The following is a 24812-nucleotide window of genomic DNA, read 5'->3' as shown; positions in this document are numbered from 1 at the left end:
CTAAGCGTAAATAAGTCAAAAATAGAAACAAACTCCACAAACGAATTCTTGAATATTTTAATTTAACACACTGCAAAGCAAAGACAAAATAGTATTTTGAAGAATGTTCTGATTTTCTGATTGAATGTTAACTTTCAATATGAATTACTCCATAACAGTGCAGTCTTTAAATGAGATATAAGATGAATATAAATGTAAAGATTGACCCATGCATTTATAGCTACTAGCATTGTAACTGTTAAATTATGAAAAAACAAATAGCCTTCAAAATTTAGTTTCAATAAAATTCATGAAAAGATCAAGATGATACATGTTAATTCCTCCCCTCCCCAATGTCAGCATGTAGGGATAGTAACTATTCATTCTTTTACCATCTACAACTTTCATTGTTTCCATTTACACTGTTGTCCTTTCAGATAACCTAAGGTCAATCAGTTATGTCAAAGCATCTATAATGTTTTGTTGTTTTAAATGATTGGATGACCAGTGAACAATTTTATAAACAGGTGCTTTAAACTTAGATAGATTCTTAGGTAAAACAAAAGGCTGTTCTTTAACTACACATGGTTAATTTAATTTTAATGGAATGGAGAAGTAGAGCATGGAGAGGTATAATTGATTTGATATTCAAACTGATTATTTAACCATTTATAAGAAGAAATTAAGAAAACAGTGTTTTCTTAATCAACAAAATATAATCAAACTGTTACAGAGATCTGGTGTGATTTATATCTAAAGAGGAACTTACAACAACAAACAGTTCTGTAAATTATTCTCTTATTTAAAATCACAACTTCACAGAGGATTCAAAATGACACTGAAACTCAGTTAAATTTTAAATCGGATAACTACAAGAGACTTAATTTATATGAGGAAAACATAATGAATAAACAAGATGAAATACAATTCACTGAGAGACAAACCATATGAGGCAAATCCAGAATCTTTTATTATTTCAAAAATGCTCCAGCTTAGTACAAATCTGCTTGATAGCTTGTTCAAGGGTTCAACCCATGATAACTCAAAGGAGGAGTTATTTATACAAAATTTGCAAAAGATCTACAATCTGTTTTGGAATGGAATACCAAAATAGTACAAAATACAAAAATAGAACCATATAATAGGAACCGAATAACTGTTGAAGAGGTGGCTCTATCCTTTGGGAATCTATTGATGATCTGGCCTGAAAACACTAGTGAGTTGTGATGCTGTTAGAATGAGCAATTACTCAATTGTTTCACACAATTTATCCCATCTTTCTTCACTTGGGATTTCCACATTCACCATCTTTCTAAATGTTTCATCCACCTCTGTGTATCTCTCGAAATTAGGCTTGGTGAGAAATAAATGTTTAATTTCATGCAAGATGGTTAAATCAAACTCCAAAGCTTCCAGAAAAGCCCTCCCTGTTATCTGTCCTTTAACTCCTACAAATTTGGTTCTGTCTACTGCAATAGCATATAACTCCTTGCAATAATCATCTAATCTAATCAATTTATCATTCAAACCTACTAATCTTGGCAACCCTTTCTGATTTAAAACATTAAACTTTGAGTGAAATCTTTTGACAAAATATCCAGGGTTTGACATTTAGTTTCTAATTGATTGATCAAATTCCTTTTTTGTAATACCTTCTTAATCTCTAAGATGGTAGTTGTTTTGTCAGAGATGTTTATTTCTTCTAATTCTTCTCTGCTCTTTGAGTTTAAAACCTTGATCATATATGTGGCTTTTGCTGGCTTGGTCTTCAAGGCTGCTTTCTGTTCTTCTATCACTGCTCTGCATCTAGTGATGAGTTCTTGCTGCTCAAAAATAATCTGTATGGATGGCCATACCTCTGTCATGGATTGGCTGATTTTTGTCCAAATATTTTCCTTGGCATGAGCCAAAGTGTCTGCCATCAGGGACTCACTCTCTAACTTCTTGATTTTAAGTTCCAATTTATGAGTCTTCTACATTTCTTGTAGATACAAAGTATCATTTTGTACTTTCTGCAACTCTAGATTTTGGAATTTCTGCAGTAATTTCTCGTTTTCCTGTCTTTGTATGGACAATTCCTGTGCTAATCTGGCTAGATCAGTTGTTGTTGATGTAGACTCAATGGTTGTTGATGATGAACTAGGCTCTGTACCTGCAACTGCTATTGGGACTGTTGTGAGTGGAACCATGGCAAGTTGTGTTGCTTCCTTCTCTTTCAATAACTCTTCAATTTGCTCTTCCATTTTCTTCAACTGTATATTCTACTCAATGATAAGCTTGAGCATATCCTCCTTTTGTTGTTCACTCTTTTCCATATCCTTGGTCAGAGGATCTTCTATTGAAGGCAACTTTAATTGTTTCTTCAATGCAGCGATGTCTGCGTCTTTCTTCTTAAGGAGTAGCTCTGCAGCTTTTACATCTTTGGGATCATATCCCACTTTAATTACAAAATCCAAAAATGATTTTATTCTATTTTCTTTGGCTAAAGAAAAAAAAATTTCTAACTTAAGTTGGGACTGAACATTAGATAGGCCAGTCCTAAGTTTAGAAAGGGGCATAGCTGTAGTTGTCATAGTAGAAAACAACATCTCACCAGTATGTTTGTGCATATCCATCTGATCAATTGGATGGATTTGACTGGTATCAAATCAAAGCACAGTCTTTTTGTAATCTGATGGTGATTTAGGAAATGGAATCTGGGCTTGTAAGAAAGCCATTTGCATTCTGCGTTTCTCACTATCAAAAGAAGAAAGAAGCCTATGTTGGGAGGTTGAAGTTTGTTTCCAGAACTGGTTGTACACATTGGACTTTAAAGTCTCATTTTTTTGTTTAATTTCTAGGAACCTTGAAAATATATTCTGATCATCCAAAGAGCTAGTTCCTGTGGACTGAATAATTTCTAGAGGCTCTCTAGAAGGTGAAGTTGTAGGAGGAGTAGTTGAAACACTGGTTGTGGGAGGAGTGGTTGAAGCACTAATCCCTGCTGATGTAGACACTTCTGGATCTCCAAGATCAATGATCACTGGTGGAGTTTCTTTTGCTGATGTGACCAAGCTAACCTTAGGCTTCTTTTGTTGAAAAATAAATCCTTTCATAATATCTTCAGTAGATGAAGTTTCCTCTCTCAGCCTTTTCTGTTGCTTGCTCTGAGCAACTGGAGTCTGTTCAGTGGGGGTAGATACAACTTTCTCATCTGCCTCTTGAAGAGTCCCATCAACCCATTGTTCTTCATTCATAAATTTTTCTATTTCTGGCCTTGGAGTGTGATTATAGGGAGTCATTTTGAAATTAACTCTCAAAGCATAAATGATGCCAAGAGGATCATAGGACCAAGTGAAACTGGGCTGGAAATTCATCTTCCTTAATATGAAAATTCTATCACTGCAGCAACTGATTTATTTTTCCTACTTATTCCACAATAAGTTATTTATGAAATTACTTCAATAAACATTAAAATAAATACTGATGCAGATATCACACCGTCATACAAAAACAAACATATGCACAACCATTAACACATTGACACAGATATTTTGGACAAGAGTCCCTGGAAAAACCCAATGTGGGAAAACCGGTGTAGCAAGGGAGGATTTTTGTTATGAAACCAGCTCACGAAAAGATAGAAAAGATAGATCAACACCTTAGAATTCAACCTCTTTGAGGGGGCAACCTCCTTTACATTACACAAATGAATGATTCTTTGATGATCCAAATGACAAAACCTCCTTTCTATATATAGGAGTCTAAGGAGTCACAATATAACCCAGCCGACCCAACAATAATAATATAAAGGCACAAAAATAACAATAGATGGATTCTATGGAGCACAGTAATAACAATATGGGGACAATAGGGGCACAACAATATTAATAAGAGATACAACTACAATAGTAATGGGGTAATCACTAGTATTATAGGGGCCTAACATGCCCCTCTCCTTCAAAAAAGTGGTGTCCTCAACGCTTGAGTAGTTCTGGATGCTTCTGCATAACATTCTCATCCTCCCATGTGGAATCTTCAGCGGATAAGTTCTTCCACTTGATTAGATACTCCGAAATTGATCGATAGTGCCCATATTGTTATTATTGTGCCCCATAGAAGCCCACTATTGTTATTATTGTACCCCTACATTATTATTGTTATGTCGCCTCTAATTATATTATGACCCCTTAGACTCCTATATATAGAAAGGAGGTTTTGTCATTTGGATCACACCGTAATAGGTTTTTGTCAGGTAGATGATGTATCACACTGTAATACAGAAACAAACATATGCACAAGCATTAACACATTGACACAGATATTTGGACAACAGTCACCGGAAAAACCCAATGTGGGAAAACCAGTGCAGCAAGGGAGGATTTTATTATTCAACAATTCTTTTGTACAACAGGGTGCCAAACTGGCTTACCCACAGAGAGAAATAATTCTCCATCACTTCTCCCAATCCTAGCATCAGCCTGGCTGACCTCTGCGTGGATCTCAAACCTTTTGTGTCAGCCCCTGCTTGATTGTGTCAACCCTAGGCCTCTCTACGTCACTCACACAGGCCCAGCAAGTGACTACGCAATCTTCTGCTACCTCTGCGTCTGCCTGAAAAGCCCTGTGTCTGCCTCTCCTGCCTCAGCGCTGATCTCTAATGGCTGATCCCGCCTCTCTACTCAGTACTTGCTGCCTCCTGACTACTCACCAGATCACTGGTTCAATTTCCCAGCTAACTCCGCTCCAGAAATTTAACTGATTCGTCTCCCTCAGTGTGTTCTCCAAGTGACCCTCAAGCCTCCTCTTATACTTTTCTCGTTGACAAATCAATGTCCAAGATTAAGTCCCTAATCAACAGCTAAGATTAGATCTGGCTTGATCCATGACTTTTGGACCATTCTAACGCAATTTTATAGTAATACACATTAATATTTTATTTTCCCTAAGTTTAGACTTAGGGACTCCATTAAAAATATTAATTATTTTAATATCTCCCAAACTGTTCAGAATCTGTCCAAACCCTTTCTGGGTATTGGATATCTCATGTGCATTAGCCTCTCCACCAATTTTCGTGGCTAGAGCACATCCGACGCTACCCCAAATCAACACTCCCTCTTAGCGAGGACTGTGCTGTAGTAATACTTCTCACTGATTATCACTCTAATCATCCGGCATCGGTCCATGTGCTGATGCTAAGCCTCCCTACCCAACATCATCTACATTGCTGCATCTTGTACTGCTACCCATGGCTCTACTACTACCACTGCTGCATCTGTACGACAACTCCCTCTGCATCTGTGTTGTCGCTGGTCCTTTCCCCAACACTGCAATCGTGCTGCAACTCCCCCTGCATCCTTGCAATTATCACTCCCATTTTAGCTACTGAAATAGGTTCTTTACCATCCCCATCTTTTCCCTAAAGTAGTCAAATTTTGTCCTTCCAAGGGCCTTGGTGAGGATATCCGCCACATGTTCTCCTGTAGGAGTGTAACTCAACTATACAGATCCTCGTTGGACATAGTCCCTGACAAAGTGACATCGGATATCAATATGCTTCGACCTATCATGAAACACTGGATTCTCAGAGAGCTTGATGCAACTCTGATTATCACACATGATCTTGGTCGCCTCCATATTCCTTCTAAATAGGTTCACAAGCAGTTTTCTAAGCCATATGGCCTCACACGAAGCTATGCTTGCCGCCATATATTCTGCCTTAGATGAGCTCAGAGCCACGGACTTCTGTTTCCTACTGCACCAGGAGGTCATTCCTGATCCAATGTTGAAACAGTACCCAGAGGTACTTTTCCCATCCACTGAACTTCCTGCCCAATCTGCATTAGTAAGTCCAATCAATCTGATATCCTTACTCTTGGTGTACAAGAGTCCATAATCGACTATTCCCTGTAAATACATGAAAACATGTTTGGTTGCTGCCCAGTGCGCCCTCTTTGATTCCACCATGCACTAACTGAGGGTGTTGACAGAGTAGCAAATGTCTGGCCTGGTATTGACCAAATACATCAGGGACCCTATGAGTTGCCTGTATAGGGTGGGATCGACATCCTTGTCTTTTGATGCATCAATCTTCTTCCAGTTGGTGATCATTGGCATTGCCATAGTTCTACAGTCCTCCATCCAGAATCTTTTCAGGATTTATATAGCATACCTCCCTTGCCCAAGGAAGATTTCTCCCTTCTACTGCCAAACTTCCAACCCTAGGAAGTAGTGCATTCGTCCCAAATCCTTCATATTGAATTCTGTGGCTAGATTCTTCTTGCAATCCCCAATGAGTCTGGATGATCCTATCAGAAAGAGATCATCCACATACAATACTAGGATTAGCGGCTCGTTCTCTACAACCAGATAGTAGAGATTCGGATCCGCATCACTCTTGACAAACCCCATCTTCTGCAAGTAGCCATCTATTCGACCATACCATGCTCTTGGTGCCTATTTCAACCCATACAAGGCTTTCTTCAATCTGCATACATGAGACTTCTTCTCATGAGTTTCAAAGCCCTCTAGTTGTTCAATGTATACCTCCTCTTCTATTACCCCATTCAAAAATGTCGTTTTGACATCCATCTGATGGATCTCCCATCCCATCTGGGCTGCAAGAGATATCACGGTCCTAATAGATGTATACCTGGCTACTGGGGTGAAGGTCTCCTCATAGTCAATCCCTTCCTTTTGAGCATACCCCTTAGCCACAAACCTGGCCTTGTATTTCTCAACACTGTCGTCTGCAACGTATCTAATCTTATAGATCCATCTTGAACCTACCACTGATCTGTCTTGAGGTCTTGGCACCACCTCCCAGACATCATTTACCATTATGGAGTTGTATTCCTCTACCATCGCATCTAACCAAACCTGATGTTGAGTTGCCTCCTTGAAACTGGCAGGCTCTCCATCCTGAGCTACTAATGCTTGAAATATATCTAGTTGTTTTTGCTCCCTCCTATTGTTTCTTGGAGCACCGATGAAGTCCTCTGCATCATGCAGAATCTGACGAAGTTCTCTGCTAGTTCTTCCTCTGCAAGCAGGTGCTTTTGTTTGCTCCTCCTCCTCATCCTGAGAATCTTTCTTTCTTGAGGAAGAATTCTTTACTTCTTGTTGAAGGCTCGAAAATCGTTGCCTCGACAAGGGGGATAACCACCTGGTCCAGATCTTGTGACAACTCCTTTTCCGTTTGGAATAGTGGCTCTGACTGGGGATGATGGGACTAGTTTCCCAATCTATTTTTATGCTTGTGCTAACGAGTTGATGTTTTGAGATTTTGGAGTAATACTTATCCTCAAACTAATCTAATTTAACTAATAATCATGTGTAGTTTGTCCTGATCAAAAATATTTATCTAACTGTAACTATCCCGGGAGTAACATGATATATGCGATCTAAAATGATGTCTGAAAGCAATTGATGATAAAGATCATTCAATTACGATCAGAAGTGAATCCGTTTAACAATGATCATTTCATATAAAAAGTTATCCGAAACGATATGAGAGATATATCGCATAAAAATCATTCATGTATTTAGCATAAACTATAAATCATCATCATACAATAGTGCAATAATGGCAATCAAAAATTCAAACTTTCATACATAAATAACTTGAAGATAATTTATTGCTTGACGCATAAGTAAAAAGAATTAAGAGATAAAAGTACCATTTATAATACGTTCTACTCATGTGCTCTAGCAATATTGATCTACTTTCAAATCATCCAACATCATCTAAGAGTACAGAAGTGCAATTTCAGTAGAAGATGTCAAATTCAAGTAGAAAATAAATCTCGTTCCATTAATTTCACTAGAACTTCCTCAAAGGGACAAAAGTGCATGTTCTGAAGAATGTTTCTAATAAAATTTCTGGACCTCTCTAAATGCATGAGAGGGGTTTAAATACTAACTTATGAAACTAAAAATAGATTATTACAAAAAAAGTTGAGGAGGTTTAAATGACCTGCCTCAATTTAAGAAAAATAAAACAAAAATAGAGATGTGCATAATGACTAATCCTGCATTTGATCTTTTAGATCGCAAATATCTAGCATGGTCTTGAGGAGTGTAGGTTGGCCGACTTCGGCTTTCAGTTGTCCTGTAAACACGGCATTGATAAGCGTTGGCACCATTTTCTCGGTAGAAACAATTAGGCATCTCAGGGTCATCCATTGGCTGTGCGGTTTTACCAGATATTCCCAATATGCCTCCCAATTTAACCTGGTCACTTGCCTAATTGCTTCTACTCTTTCTTCTGCTGCCTGTTTCCACTGTAATTCAAATAATTTTGCATTTGGAAAGAAACCAGGGGTGGTCTCTGCCACAAGATTAGCACTATGCAAATTTTCATTTACACTTTCAATTATGTTGTTTGTTGCCGTTGTCGCATCCTCTGTTGCCTATTCTGCCTATTTGAGCCGAGAATACCAACTTGCAAATAAGATCTCCTTATGTGATTCATCCAGTTTGGGCATGTCGGTTCTTCTCCCATTTTCAGAATTTTGCCAAGTTATGAAATCTGAAACCTTTTTAAGAATTTCATCATATTCAAGTCGCATTTCCACAACTTGGCTTGTTAATTTGTCGCTTGTTTCGCAGTGAGAGTTCCACTACGAGATTTTTTGGCATAGCAATTCTTTTTGGTGTGTGAGCTGGGAGTTGAGGCCAAGTGCTTCAGTGACAAACTGATCAATCTTTGGGTCATCCTTATGCAGATCTGTTATGCTCTGTATCTGTGCCTCCTTACCTGCCAAGCTGCTTTGATGTTCTATTTGCATTTGTTGGAACTCCTGTTGTAGCTTAGCCAATTGTATTTCTGCTTGTTGGTTGGTTTTGGCTTGTTGTAACTGCTGTTCAAGTGACAAAATTTTGTCTTCTTTTTCTTTAAGCAACAATTGTACCTCTATTGCTTTGTCAATGGTTTCCGTAGCGTATGCACCTGCGAACTGCGAGAGCCTGGTGAGGTTGGCCGATGGGTCGATGGATGAGTCTTTCCAGAGGACATCCATTGGCTCATTGTCTGGAGTGGTAGCAGTTGTGGATTCCAATTTTCTTTTCTTTCTTTGTCTCTTAACAACGGCCTTGTGTTGTGGGCTATAAAATACATCAAGAGGGGGAATTTCTTCTATTGTCAAAACAATCTCAGAGGTGGGGGTAAAAGGAATGTGTTCTATTTCTTGAGTATTCACAATTCCCCCTGTTATAATTTCCAAAGTTGTTTCCTGATGTGTCATTCGCGTCTCCGGTGCTTGTTCCTCTGTGTTGAGTTTTTTGTTGAAATTATCCCACTCCTCTTCCAAATTAATTACCTGAGGCTTTATTAGATGTATAGAGGGAGTATGGGTTTCAATCTGCTTGACGATCGAAGTCTGTTCATCTATCTTTGCTGCAGACTGGGTTATATCCTTGATTGATTCCCTGCTCCTGCTTTTCCTATTTTTTGATGACTTCTCGAATCCCTTGGCAGATTTCTCTCAGGATTCCTCTCCAGAATTAGTTTTAGATTTTTCCTTAGAGTCACCATCTATGCTTACACTGGGAGTGGGCTCCCTTATTGGTTCAATTAACAATTGGTCCAATGGGACCTTTGATAATCTCTTTTCTCTGTAGCTATAAAATGCTTCAAGACCCTCTTGATCAAAAAGTATTTGTGCCATATGCTTCACTTCTTTGAAGATATTCTTCTGTAAGAAAACATCAGCAAATGGGTCCTTCTCATTGCTGAATATTTTTATTTTGACCATAGTGGTAAAATTCTTGACAATACTGAATGGGTCACATTGTCTTCCGGGGAACTTAGGTAATCGTAGAGACAACATATTATCTACTTCCTTGAACGCATGTCCAAGGTCATGTAATGCGAACACTCCACATGACACAGGAAATTGAGGCCAAATGGCCTTCTTTGACTCCTTCAATGTTTTGCTCATCCCTCCTTCACTGCATGTCTGATAGGCTATCTCTCTACCCATTAATTTATCTGGGATATAGAAATGAAGAACATGGGGAGAAGCGATGCTGCCAAATACTCTGATATATGTAAATGTCTCTTCCCTGAACCATCGGACTACTCGAAGGATGTCTACCTCGGCTTCTTGGGAAAATCTAGGGGCATCTCGGTGATAAATTCGTTTATGGATAGGAAGCATAACCCCGTGACAAATCTTGGAAAAATGTGGTTCAAAATTGGTTTCCCACATGTCTTTGTGGTGGATGTGAATAGGAAGTGGATCTTGAATAGTCCACTTCCATCCCATAAGAGGGAATTTAGAACCAAAACAAATAGCATCCATTACATAATCACTCATAAAAAACGGAGGGTAAACCCTCGAAGCAATACTTCTTTTCTTTCTATACTCTATAATTGCTTTAGCTAAATTATCAGACAGGATTTGTGCCCAATCTATTATTGTTGCATTAACGGCTGCATCTATTAAGGGCAACCATTCTTAGGAGAATTTGTTACTGTCGGGTTTTCCAAATTATCTACATAGCATAGCTGCAACAAAACAGAAAGGGGAACAAACAGATGCAGTGGCGTACATACCGTTTTTGTCTTTCTTAATTCTTTCATCATTATTTGACCAATTCTTTGTGCAGTCCGCCGGGTCCTCATTTTCTTTGATGAATTTCTCAACAAATTGCCTGCTATAGGTAACCGTTCTCTCAAGAATCCTTGGTTGTTCTTCGTCCAGTAACTGATACATAGCCTCCCTTGTAGACGTCCCTGCTTCCTTATTACATATAGTCTCCGTGAACAGAGGAGTCATTTCTGACTTCTCAGAGGCGATTGCTTTCCCTTTCTTCACCATTGCTTTCGGCGTCCTGTTTTGTGGCTTTTTCCTGAAGTTTCAAGAGGAACAGTTTATCGGATAAAAATGATACTAAACGTAAGAATGAATCGATGAAGAAAACCAGTAAAGGTGATAAAGGTGTTTTATTTGAAATCATGTAAGAAGATATCAAATCATGCTAAATGACCTTTCACACACAAATGCAATTAATTCTTCATAAATGCCCACTAATGATCCGTTATCTTTTAACTTGAATGTCCATAAATATTCACATCGTAAATCGGGAAACAATCTCCTAGGGTGGTGAGCCTTTAAATTGCGATAATAGCGATTTTGCAATTTGCAAAGCAATATCACAGATTGCTATATCGCATAATTCATTTTCGTTTAACTTACCACTTTTTGAGTTTGTGCGAAATGCGAGATGCGAGAAACAAGCGTCATCACTTGTCGGGCTTCTTTTTAACGAATAATGGACCTCCGCATGTGTTGGTGGAAAGATTAAGAGGTGGGTCCAAGTTGAGATCGCATTTCGCAATATCGGCATATAATAGGTTAAGGCTTGTATTGTATGACTAAAATGCGATGCGAGAAGGCTATTATATCATTGCAATTTCGCAGATTGCAATCCTTCGGGGTAGCCTCTTAAGAGAAGTCTTTTATAAACAGCAATGTTGCGATGCGAGACTTCAGCTTTTTAAAAAAGCTTTAAGGACTTTCTAACATTATGACCGTTTTTCGACTATAGATTTTCTTTTTTGATTGTTTCATCGTAGATTGTGGTGGGTTAGAAAGGTATCGTTTGTGATGCATTTCATGCTAAATATGAAAAAGTAGCATTTTAATGGTTTTATAGGTTTTGTTTGATATTTTGATTTATTCTAAAAATAAAATAAATACCTACATGCTAGGATTGATTTTTTGGGTATATATATATATTTTGAAAGGATCCCCATTTATTAAAGTAATATTTTACTACTAATGTCAATAAATGGGGGGGTTGTTGAGCCCACGGGGCTTTGGATTGACGGTGAATGGGTGCGTTGTTAAGGCACTCCTTGCGATAGGTCACCGGTTCAAATCCCCCGTGGGTACTTAGGTTAGTCTTAACTAGAAAAAAAAAATGGGGGGGTTGTTGACAAGCACAACAATTGGCGATTCACTTGGAAGAACCAGTTATCTCTGAGAGTTTTTTGAAATTTCTAAAACTTCTAAAATAAAGATAGTTTTGAAAATAAAACTAAATTGCATGGAATACAAGGTAAGTAGTACTTCCCGTTTATCAATAAACAACATCTTCTCTAACTATCTTTCTTTTGATTGCCCTTTTCTCACAGGTAGTCATTTTACCTACATCAGTCATTACTTGGTTATAAAGATAAAAGCAAAAGAATCTCATTAGATTAGTTTTGGTATACTCATTTGTCGTAGGTAGAGCCTCTGCTGCCAGCAGGCGTTCATAGCCTCGACAAGGTTACCTGTTACCCAGCAATGATTCAGTATCCCACTTAAGTAAGAATGCAATTTTAAAAATAAATTCTTCTGTATACTTGATGCTTTCTTTATTTTATTGCAGTAATTCATTCTTCTTTTATTTCTTAAAGGACAATGTCTTGGTTTGGTGGCCAAAATTGATAATGCCATTTACTTGATTTGTAACTGAACTGAACAAGTTGGCTCTTGATGAGACCCCTTGCTTTTGATTGATTAATCTCAAGCCATTACCCTGTTTTGATATTCAGTATTGGTAATGTCAGTTAGTTATAATCTTATCATCATGGTAAGCCGGCTCTTGATGAGACCTCTTATCCTTTAAGTTTAAGGTATATCTTTTAATTACACTCTAAAATTGAAAGCTACTCAAGTAGGGGGCATCATTGGCTCCTTAAGAGTTTCTGGACGACAATTGTAGAGTTTAAAGATGCTTTTCCGCAGAGAAACTCTGTTTTATTAGTGATACTTTTCCTGACTGATGTAAAGAAAATTTCTTTTTGAAGCTAAGTTTTATCAAAAATCGGATACTTTAGCAGAAAAACGGGCAATTTTGGCGCTGTAGCACTCAACTATTTATTTCATGAATGAAGATTAATTTTCATAACCATTTCTACTTATACAAGCGAAAAACAAAATTAAAAAGAGAAACTATCCTTCAGTAAAACCAAACGTAAATGTTTTCAACTTGTATTATTATTTCAAAAGAAAATTAACTAAAAAGTATACTATACAGTGATCAGAAGAGATCATCTTCTATGGAAAATATTTCTTTAGGACTTGCCCATTAACAAGTAGAGGTTCTCTCTTACCTGCTAAATCCTGTAACAAAAAAGTTGATGGGCCTATTAGCTCGACAAATTGGAATGGGCCAAGCCACATTCGTCGGCACTTAGTATGCTTGCCTTTCTCTTCGTGGGTTTTATCCCATTTTAACACTAAGTCTCCAAGTTGGAAATTTTTTGAAGATACAGAATTTGAATCAAAGGACGCCTTGACTAACTGTTGATGATGTGCATTGGTAATTCTAGCCTTTTCTCGTTCCTCTTCAAGTTTAAGGATTTGTAATTGTCTAAGTTGCATAGACGAGGAAGGAGTTTCTTCAATGAATTGAACTAAGGAAAACGAGGGAATAGCTATGTTTGTTGGTAAGACAACTTCTTTCCCATAAACCAGATTAAAAGGAGAAGTGTCGATGGAGGTTTTCTGAGTTATTCGATCTGCCCATAGAGCAAACACTAAAGATTTATGGCAGTTCTTTTGACTTTGATCAACAGTTCGTTTAATAATCTTGATAAGGTTCTCATTTGTGGATTCGGCTAACCCATTTCCTTGTGGATAATAATTAGCAAAATATTTAAGTTTAAACCCTCTTTTAAGAGCAAACTCTATCATAGCATTGCCTGAAAAGTAAGATGCATTATCAAACATTAAGGCAAAAGGTAAACCAACCCTGGTGATGATAAATTGATCTATAAATTCAATAATGTTCTCAGAGTTGGCTACCTTGAGTGGAATTGCTTCTACCCATTTGGTGAAGTAATCAGTGGTTGTAAGGATATATTTATGTTGCTTAGAAGAATGAGGAACGATCTCACCTATTATGTCCAATCCCCACTGTTCAAATGGCTAATCAATGTTGACTGGTTGTAATGGTAATGCTGGTTTCTTCTGTCTTCCGGCAGCTGTCTAACATATCTTACATTTCCTTACATCACTGTATGCAACTTTGAATAGGGTTGACTAGTAATAGCCTGCATGTAGGATTTTATGTGTTGTAGCATCTCCTGCAAAGTGTCCGCCAACCGGTCCATCGTGAAGTTCCTGCAATACTTTCTCTGCTTCAGATTTCTCGAGACATCTAAGCAAAACAGAATCATAATTCATTCTAAACAGCACATTGTTGACAATTTGATACTGTTTAGCTTTCAACCTCAAGGCTCTTTTCTTTGTGTAATTCAAATGTGGAGGTGCATATCCATTTTTTAAATAGAATATTATATCAGCATATGTTGATTCAGTGTCATTAAGGCTTACCTCATAGATTTGTACCTCGTCACCTGAATGTTGTGATTCTGACATATTCGATGCTCCTGCCAACATCCTGCAAAAACCTTGACCTTTCACAATGTTTTTTGGTTTGATTTCAATGTCATATTCTTGCAGAGCCGTAACTCAATTTGCTCGTTTTTCACCCACATCCCTTTGTACTAGAAGATTTCTTACTGCTGGGAATGGTACTATCACCTTGGTGTGGGTTTTGAGAAGAAAAGGTCTAAAGTGTTTTATTGATTTGAAAACAACATAAGCTTGTTTTTCAACATCTAAGTAATTCAATTCAGCTCCCTGTAAATTTGAGCTAAAGAAAGAAATCGGGGCTTCGGCTTTGTCTTGATTTGCTTGTGTCAATATGGCTGCATATGATTTCTCGGAAGCGAAAGTGTACAAAGTGAAATGATTGGAAAAATTCGGCATTGCTAAAGACGGGGCATTTATGATTGCTTGTTTTATCAAGTTAAAAGCTTCATGTTCCAAATGACCCCATTTAAATAGAGAATTTTTCTTTATCATGGCTTGAAGGGGTAATACAATTCTTGAGAAGTCAGGGACAAATCGTTTGACAAAATTTATTTGACCAAGGAAAGATTGCATCGATTTTTTGTTATGGGGTAAAGGTATTTCAGAAATTTCTTTAATCATGTCTAGGTCAATATGAATCCCTGTTTTGGACACAATAAATCCAAGGAGTTTTCCTTCACTTAACGCGAAAAAAGACTTCTTGGGGTTAAGGGAAATCCCATACTTTTGACAACATTCAAAGATTTGTTTTAGATCTCTCAGATGATTACTACGTTTTTTGGAATATACAGTTATATCATCTAAGTAGATTACCATTGACCTGTTTACTAAACCCTTGAAGGCAATGTCCATGGCTCTTTGGAAAGTGGCACCAGCATTAATTAGTCCGAACGACATCTTTTGATAGGCATAAGTGTACCATTTTGTTCTAAATGTAATTTTCAGTTGATTATCTGGATGGACTAAGATTTGATTGTAACCTGAGAAACCATCTAGAAAGGACATTAGTTCTGAGCCTGCAACTAATTGCAATATTTGTTCCATAGGAGGCAACGAAAAATTGTCCTTTTGGCAAGCTTTATTGAGATTGCGAAAGTCTATACAAATCCAAATATCACCGTTTTTCTTTCTGACTAGGACGAGATTGGAGACCCACCTGGAATGCCTGACAGGAAAAATAATTTTGGCTTTTAGTAGTTTATTTAACTCAAATTTAATCTAACTTTCTAAATTAGGATGAATTTTCCTCAATTTCTACTGAACAGGTTTTTTATCAGAGGTCATAGGAATAGTATGTTGAATAATAGAAGTGTCATAGGTTTTAAGATCGTCGTAATTCCAAGCAAAGACATTCTTATATTGTTTCAACAGACATATAAAAGCTGATTTTTCTTCCGATGTGAGTCTGAGACCTAGATTGATATTTTGTGGTTTCGAGTCAGTTCCAACACTGATCAATTCATACCTCAGAGTTGAACTCTGAAGTTCTGAATTAGTAGATCGTTTGAATCTATCTTTGAGGTTGTATAAATCTTCCAATTTAACTACAGATTTTGGTATAGCGTTGTTGTTGGTTTCTTGCTTTAGTTGGTTGTCATGCTGGTCTTCATCAACTATCTGGTCATCATAAGAGCCTTCTGAAGTGAGGAAGCTTACGATATCGGGATCGTTGTTAAAGACTCTCCAGTTGGTGATATTATCAGGAATAGACAGCCTAAAAATTAATTCAATGGAGAATCAATCTGGGTTGTAATCTTCTGGTGGAATAAGCTTGGAAGCTACATTAGCTAGGAGATCAGCGCTAGCATTTTGGAGTCTTGGGATAGAGGAAATATTAAACGTTGTAAAATGTGAGGTCAGGTCTTGGACTAACGATTGATAGTGTTTCAAATGTCCTGACAGACAGTGTATAGTATTTCTTACTTGTCTAACGACAATTTCAGAATCTCCAAACACTTGGAGGTATTTGATATTAAGACCAATTGCTTTGTACAAACCTTGAACCAACGCTTCATATTCAGCAATGTTGTTTGTGCAATCAAATTCAAGTCTACATGCTAGCATAGTCTTTTCCCCTTCTAGGCTAACTAATATGCATCCTGCCCCTGCTCCATCATTGGATCTAGATCCATCAAAAAATAATTTCCAAAATAAAGATTTATGTACAGGTTTATCTACAAAATTCACACATTTAGAGGTGTCTGTTTGGGAATAATTTTCGATTTGAGATACAACAGAGTTTTCTAAGAAAGGTGAAGTATGAGCATTGAAATTCCCTAGGAATGACTCAACATAATAGTTTCTGATTATATTATTGCTATATGCTACCGACTCATTTTCTCCTTCCAGTTCTGTCACTATATATTTTTGATGTTTCTCTCGATCAACCCTTATCTGATTTGGCTTGCCGTTATAGGGAAGCCACATGTGAGACCAGTCGGTTGCGAAGTAACCATGGAGCTTTTCTGACCAGTCCCTACTGAGGATTAAGCCATAGAATTCAGGAATATCAGCTACAAGTATATCAATGACTTGACAAACTTTTGGGTTTGATGAAAGTCTAATGGTTACTTGATTAAGTTCTCCAACAACTTCGACTTGAGACCGATCTAATTGTACTATTTGTACTGCAGATTTCTGAGGCTGGACGTTTAACTTAGCGCAGACTGTTCTAGGCAAAATGTTAGATGAAGCACCAGAATCAACTAAACAGTTGTGCAAGTTTTTATTAAAGACTTCAAAAGTAAGGAGAAATGGCGGAGTATGAGATTTAGATCTTCCGCCAATTAGAGCGATGTCGGTTGGATCAATTTTGTTTGCAGAAATACTAGGGGGTCTTCCCATTTCCTGAGCGGCCTGTGATATTACTGTGGCAGGAAGCGGGGTAGTGGGAACTGCTTTGAGTTCTTTCAAAAGTAGCTTCTGCTGATGTTTTAATTTACTAAGCTCATGAAAGGTGATGTTTGCCCTAGTTTTCTTCATATCCTCAATAATATTGTATTCCATTTCGTCGGGAATTATCAGAGTTTTGGATGAAGGTGAAGAATCTGATTGGGTAGGGTTTGTTTGAGTAGATTTCAGTGAAGATTTCTTACCTACGACTTTATCTCTGGGAGGTGGCATTGAAGTTTTATGTTTTGAACTTGATTGAGGTGGATCAAGCTGATTTCTGCTTCTAGTGGCAACAGGTAGTGCTTCCTAATCTTCTTCATTTGGAAGGATAAAATCCCACATTCCTTGTAATTCCACTATTTCTTCATCATCTATTTGTTCTTCATTTGAGGCTTCTTCCTCATCTCCATCTGATTCAGCGTTCGATATAGCATTTGGAGGTTTAGGATCAGTTGGGGCATTCCTTTTATATGGTCTAAAAGGTTTCTTGGAAGAAGATTTTGCTACTTGTTTTTTTATGTCAACCATTTCGTTAGACATGGTCTTGAGGACTTTTTGTAACCCTTCCAGATCAAAAGGATCCTTTGGTGGTTTTTTCCTAGAATCGTCTCTAAAGGTTACTTTCTTGGATTTTCTTTCCTCTAATGCGTTTTTCTTTTCTATGGCCAAGATACGTTTTTCAACAGTTATTGCTTCTTTCATATTTTCTGCTAACATTGGTTTGGTAGCTCTATCAACGAAGATGGTTGTGTTTGAAGGTAGAGCAGAAATGTACCATTCATTTTGGACCTCATCGCTAGGCTTGGATGCCGTAGGTATTTTATTCAATAACTTATTGAAACGAGAGTTGAAGTCCTTAATGGGTTCTTTTGGTTCGGCTTTCAAATTGGAGAGGTCATTTATCAAAGTTGTTGTAGACCTATCATCTCCAAATTTAGTTAAAAATTGCTCTTGAAAAGCATCCCAGCTATTAATAGAGCCTGATGGTAACGAAAAGTACCATGATCCTACTGCTCCTTGTAGAGTATATGGGAATAATCTTACAACTGCGTCTTCTTCTGCTACTCCATTCAAATTAATGGACAACATGAAATTATTTATATGTTCTTTAGCTAACAGGCCATTATCAGGGTTAAATTTAGGTAACCATTTTTCTGGATGTGCTGGCAATTGGGACAAAGGTCCAGCCATTCTAACAGCTCCTGGGTTGGTCCATGGCCTTGGTTGATTTTGTGCCATTGTTGGGATATTAGTAGAAGAGGGTGAAGCAATGGTTGAAGGTGATTGGGTAGAGGATGGTGCAGCTCCTGTACCTGTGTGAATCACGATCTAGAGTTGGGAAGCGGGTGTGTGACCTTGCAATGATATGGATGGAATGGACGATGATGATGAAAGAACCTCGCTGTGAGATTCTGATGGTGTCTTCTTAGCCCTTTTACGACTTGGTAGAGGGAATTCAAATGGTGGGATTCCAAGTTTTTCACTCTGTGCTCTAGTTAGCGGTTGCGATGGGGTATATTGAGAAGTGACACTGCCTTGGGATAACTCAGATTCTTCTTGAGATATTGAAATCCCCTGCAATTTGTGGATCAAAGATTGTACTTCAGGGGGTTCAAAAGAAGAACTGTCTGGCTTGTTTAGGATTTCAACAGTGGGCTCTGTATTTTTCTTTTCAACTTCTCGCTCGGGAGTAGGAGATTTGGAATGCAAACGAGAAGTTGGAGGGGATGGTGAGGGAGTTTTACTCTTAGAATGACGTGTAGATTTAGATTTACTTGCCATTCATAGTCATGGCCCTCCTTCTAGCGCCAAATATGTTGAAACGCTCAAAAATTGTTGCCTCAACAAAGGGGATAACCACCCAGTCCGGACCTTGGGACAGCTCCTTTTCCATTTGAAATAGTGGCTCCGACTGGAGATGATGGGACCAGTTTCCCAATCTATTTTTATGCTCGTGCTAACGGGCTGATGTTTTGAGATTTTGGAGTAATACTTATCCTTAAAGTAATCTAATTTAACTAATAATCATGTGCAGTTTGTCCTAATCAAAAATATTTATCTAACTATAACTATCTCGAGAGTAACATAATAGATGTGATCTAAAATGATGTCTTAAAGCAATTGATAATAAAGATCATTCAATTACGATAAGAAGTGAATCCGTTTAACAATGATCGTTTCGTATAAAAAGTTAGCCGAAACGATATGAGAGATATATCGCATAAAAATCATTCATGTATTTAACATAAACTATAAATCATCATCATACAATAGTGCAATAATGGCAATCAAAAATTCAAACTTTCATACATAAATAACTTGAAGATAATTTATTGCTTGACGCATAAGTAAAAAGAATTAAGAGATAAAAGTACCATTTATAATACGTTCTACTCATGTGCTCCAGCAATATTGATCTACTTTCAAATCATCCAACATCATCTAAGAGTACAGAAGTGCAATTTCAATAGAAGATGTCAAATTCAAGTAGAAAATAAATCATGTTCCATTAATTTCACCAGAACTTCCTCAAAGGGACAAAAGTGCATGTTCTGAAGAATGTTTCTGATAAAATTTCTGGACCTCTCTCTAAATGCATGAGAGGGGTTTAAATACTAACTTATGAAACTAAAAATAGTACAAAAAAAGTTGAGGAGGTTTAAACAACCTGCCTCAATTTAGGCAAAATAAAACAAAAATAGAAATGTGCATAATGACTAATCCTGCATTCGATCTTTCAGATCGCAAATATCTAACATGGTATTGAGGAGTGTAGGTTGGCCGACTTTGGCTTTCAGTTGTCCTGTAAACACGACATTGATGAGCGTTGGCACCATTTTCTCGGTAGAAACAATTAGGCATCTCAGGGTCATCCACTAGCTATGCGGTTTTACCAGATATTGCCAATATGCCTCCCAGTTTAACCTGGTCACTTGCCTAATTGCTTCTGCTCTTTCTTCTGCTGCCTGTTTCCACTGTAATTCAAGTTGTTTTGCATTTGGAAGGAAACCAGGGGTGGTCTCTGCCACAAGATTAGCACTATGCAAATTTTCATTTACACTTTCAATGACACTGTTTGTCGCCGCTGCCACATCCTCTATTGCATGTTCTGCCTCTTTGAGCCGAGAATCCCAACTTGCAAATAAGATCTCCTTATGTGATTCATCCAGTTTGGGCATGTCGGCTCTTCTCCCATTTTCAGAATTTTGCCAAGTTATGAAATCTGAAACCTTTTTAAGAATTTCATCATATTCAAGTCGCATTTCCACAACTTGGCTTGTTAATTTATCGCTTGTTTCGCAGTGAGAGTTCCACTACGAGATTTTTTGGCATAGAAATTCTTTTTGGTGTGTGAGCTGGGAGTTGAGGCCGAGTGCTTCGGTGACAAACTGATCAATCTTTGGGTCATCCTTATGCATATCTATTATGCTCTGTATCTGTGCCACCTTACCTGCCAAACTGCTTTGATGTTCTATTTGCATTCATTGGAACTCCTGTTGTAGCTTAGCCAATTGTATTTCTGCTTGTTGGTTGGTTTTGGCTTGTTGTAACTGTTGTTCAAGTGACCAAATTTTGTCTTCCTTTTCTTTAAGCAATAGTTGCACCTCTGTTGCTTTGTCAATGATTGTCGTAGCGTATGCACCTGCGAACTGCGAGACCTGGTGAGGTTGACCGATGGGTCGGTGGATGAGTATTTCCAAAGGACATCCATCAGCTCATTGTCTGGAGTGGTAGCAGTTGTGGATTCCAATTTTCTTTTCTTTCTCTGTCTCTTAACAACGGCCTTGTGCTGTGGGCTGTAAAATACATCAAGAGGGGGAATTTATTCTATTCTCAAAACAATCTCAGAGGTGGGGGTAACAGGAATGTGTTCTATTTCTTGAGTATTCACAATTCCCCCTGTTATAATTTCCAGAGTTGTTTCCTGATGTGTCATTTGCGTCTCCGGTGCTTGTTCCTCTGTGTTGAGTTTTTTGTTGAAATTATCCCACTCCTCTTCCAAATTAATTACCTGAGGATTTATTAGCTGTATAGAGGGAGTATGGGTTTCAGTCTACTTGATAATCGAAGTCTGTTCATCTATCTTTGCTATAGACTGCGTTGTATCCTTGATTGATTCCCTGCTCCTGCTTTTCCTATTTTCAGATGACTTCTCGGATCCCTTGGCATATTTCTCTCGGGATTCCTCTCCAAAATTAGTTTTAGATTTTTCCTTAAAATCACCATCTATGCTTACACTGGGAGTGGGCTCCGTTATTGGTTCAATTAACAATTGGTCCAATGGGACCTTTGATAATCTTTTTTCTTTGTAGCTATAAAATGCTTCAAGACCCTCTTGATCAAAAAGTATCTGTGCCATATGCTTCACTTCTTTGAAGGTATTCTTCTATAAGAAAACATCATCAAATGGGTCCTTCTCATTGCTGAATATTTTTATTTTGAACATAGTGGTAAAATCCTTGACAATACCGAATAGGTCATATTGTCTTCCGGGGAACTTAGGTAATCGTAGAGACAACATATTATCTACTTCCTTGAATGCATGTCCAATGTCATGTAACGCGAACACTCCACATGACACAGGAAATTAAGGCCAAATGGCCTTCTTTGACTCCTTCAATGTTTTGCTCATCCCTCCTTCACTGCATGTCTGATAGGCTATCTCTCTACCCATTAATTTATCTGGGACATGGAAAGGGAGAACATGGGGAGAGGCGATGGTGCCAAATACTCTGATATATGTAAATCTCTCTTCCCCGAACCATCAAGCTACTGGGAGGATGTCTACCTCGGCTTCTTGGGAGAATCTGGGGGCATCTCGGTTATAAATTCGTTTATGGATAGGAAGCATAACCCCATGACAAATCTTGAAAAAATGTGGTTCAAAATTGGATTCCCACATGTCTTTGTGGTGGATGTGAATAGGAAGTGGATCTTGAATAGTCCACTTCCATCCCATAAGAGGGAATTTAGAACCAAAACAAATAGTGTCCATTACATAAGCACTCATGAAAAATGGAGGGTAAACCCTCGAAGCAATACTTCTTTTCCTTCTATACTCTATAATTGCTTTAGCTAAATTATCAGACAGGATTTGTGCCCAATCTATTATTGTTGCATTAACGGCTACATCTATTAAGGGCAACCATTCTGAGGAGAATTTGTTACTGTCAGGTTTGCCAAATAGTCTACATAGCATAGCCGCAGCAAAACAGAAAGGGGAACAAACAGATGCGGTGGCGTACATACCGTTTTTGTCTTTCTTGATTCTTTCATCATTATTTGACCAATTCTTTGTGCAGTCCATCGGGTCCTCATTTTCTTTGACGAATTTCTCAACAAATTGCCTGTTGTAGGTAACCTGTGGCTCCGGTAGGTGGTACATAAGCCTTAGGTTATCTGGAGTGAAAGATCCTATAACTTCCTGGCCTCCTGTTTTGAATTCTCTGTCAGATATATCAGCGTCATCAATGATCCACTTAACCATGTCGGTATAGGGGATTATTTTTATTCATGCGACTACTCGATGTAGAAATGAGCACGCAAGCTCAGTTATGGAAGCATCAGAGGAATCCTGTTTGAAAAACTATGGTATCCTTCCCTACTGGAGTACACTTCGCCTTGTTCCCCATGGTGATCTGAAAGTTCATCTTCTCTTCTCGATATTTTGAGAAACACTCCCTGATTCCCGTCATATGCCACGAAGCTCCACTGTCTATATACCATACTTCTGATGATGCAGCACTAGTCATACACGCCACTTCTTCTTCCAGCCTAGAAGCCAACATAGAGAAATCGAAATCTCTTTCTCTTGTGCAATCTTCTGAAAATCTGTGTGAGTCCCCTGACATGGATGCCTCTGCATCGTGGTCTCGACCCATAACTGATTTTCCCTTTCTGTCTCTGATTACTTCCTCTGATACCATGTGAAAATTTTATCACTATAGCAACTGATTTATTTTTCCTACTTATTCCACAATAAGTTATTTATGAAATTACTTCAATAAACATTAAAATAAATATTGTTGCAGATATCACACTGTAATACAGAAACAAACATATGCACAAGCATTAACACATTGACACGGATATTTGGACAACAGTCCCCGGAAAAACCCATTGTGGGAAAGCCAGTGCAGCAAGGGAGGATTTTATTATTCAACAATTCTTTTGTACAACAGGGTGCCAAACTGGCTTACCCACAGAGAAATAATTCTCCAGCGCTTCTCCCAATCCTAGCGTCAGCCCAGCTCACCTCTGTGTGGCTCTCAAACCCTCTGTGTCAGCCCCTTCTTGATTGTGTCAGCCTTGGGCCTCTCTGCATCACTCACGCAGGCCCAACAAGTGACTGCGCAATCTTTTGTTGCCTCTGCGTCACCCTGAAAAGACCTGCATTTGCCTCTCCTGCCTCAGCGCTAATCTCCAGTGGCTAATCCCGCCTCTCTGCTTCGTACTTGCTTCCTCCTGACTACTCACCAGACCACTGGTTCAATTTCTCAGCTAACCCCGTTCCAGAAATTGAACTGACTGGTCTCCCTCAGTGTGTTCTCCAAGTAACCCTCAAACCTCCTCTTATACTTTTCTCATTGACAAATCAACGGCCGAGATTAAGTCCTTAATCAACGGCTAAGATTATATCTGGCTTGATCCATGTCTTTTGGACCATTCTAACACAGTTTTATATTAATACACATTAATATTTTATTTTCCCTAAGTTTAGACTTAGGGACTCAATTAAAAATATTAATTATTTTAATATCTCCCTAACTGTTTAGAATCTACCCAAACCCTTTCTAGGTATTGGAGATCTCATGTGCCTTAGCCTCTACACCAATTTTCGTGGCTAGAGCACATCCGATGCTACCCCAAATCAACACTTAACAATGTGTCTGCCTCAACACCAGCGAATCTGGTGTTACAAATAAATGATCCAATCTGTGCTTTAAGCTTGAATTGAGACTTCCTTTTCCCTGACACAAAGTGCAGCTCATCCATGCGAATCATCTGCCTAATATATTCCAAAGAAAATATTCTCATAGGAACATATTTGGGCAGCTTATATGGTGCAAGCTCACAACCATATACTCTTATCTCAGTATAGTTCTAGTATTAATACCAGTCACCATTTTTGGTTTGTTCACTTAAGTGTAGAATCCTTTTAATTTCATCCCCAATCTTGGGCTCTGTCTGACTATTAAGGAGTTGTGCCACTAGATGTATGAATGCATCTACAAATTCTGCAAATGAGGAGGTGGTAGAAGTTGTTCTGACTATTTTTGTCCAATGAATCACTGATTGATTCACTCCTTGTTCATCCTGCTTGCTGAGTTTGATAGGTAGCAGATCACCCCGCTGAAATAGAAACATGGACAATTACATAACTGTAACTAAACACTCCCTGCACATTGAAATTCATGAATTGTTCATGTATATTATCAGCCAAGAATTGGTTGTAATTATACATGAATGTTGGTTGTTGATCTTTATTAAAAATGGATAGGAAACCAAGGATAGTCTCATCAACAGACTGGTCATATGGGTATCCTAATAAATAGGAAAGCAAGGAAATGCAATGTCTAGAGGCTT

The 24812-nt window shown here is 38.1% G+C and overlaps 1 protein-coding gene across 6 annotated transcripts in view; it reads right to left on the bottom strand.

Moving 5' to 3' along the window:
- LOC149249383 (uncharacterized) overlaps positions 1 to 24812 on the bottom strand; it is a 309848-nt gene that overhangs the window by 154631 nt on the left and 130405 nt on the right. The window lies entirely within an intron of this gene.

Source organism: Pinus tabuliformis, chromosome 7 (assembly GCF_031772625.1).
Source record: "Pinus tabuliformis cultivar Carrire ecotype Pingquan chromosome 7, CPIR1, whole genome shotgun sequence".
NCBI lineage: Eukaryota > Viridiplantae > Streptophyta > Pinopsida > Pinales > Pinaceae > Pinus > Pinus tabuliformis.
The sequence above is the reverse complement of the archived record's forward strand: the minus strand, read 5'-3'. Positions and strand labels throughout refer to the sequence as shown.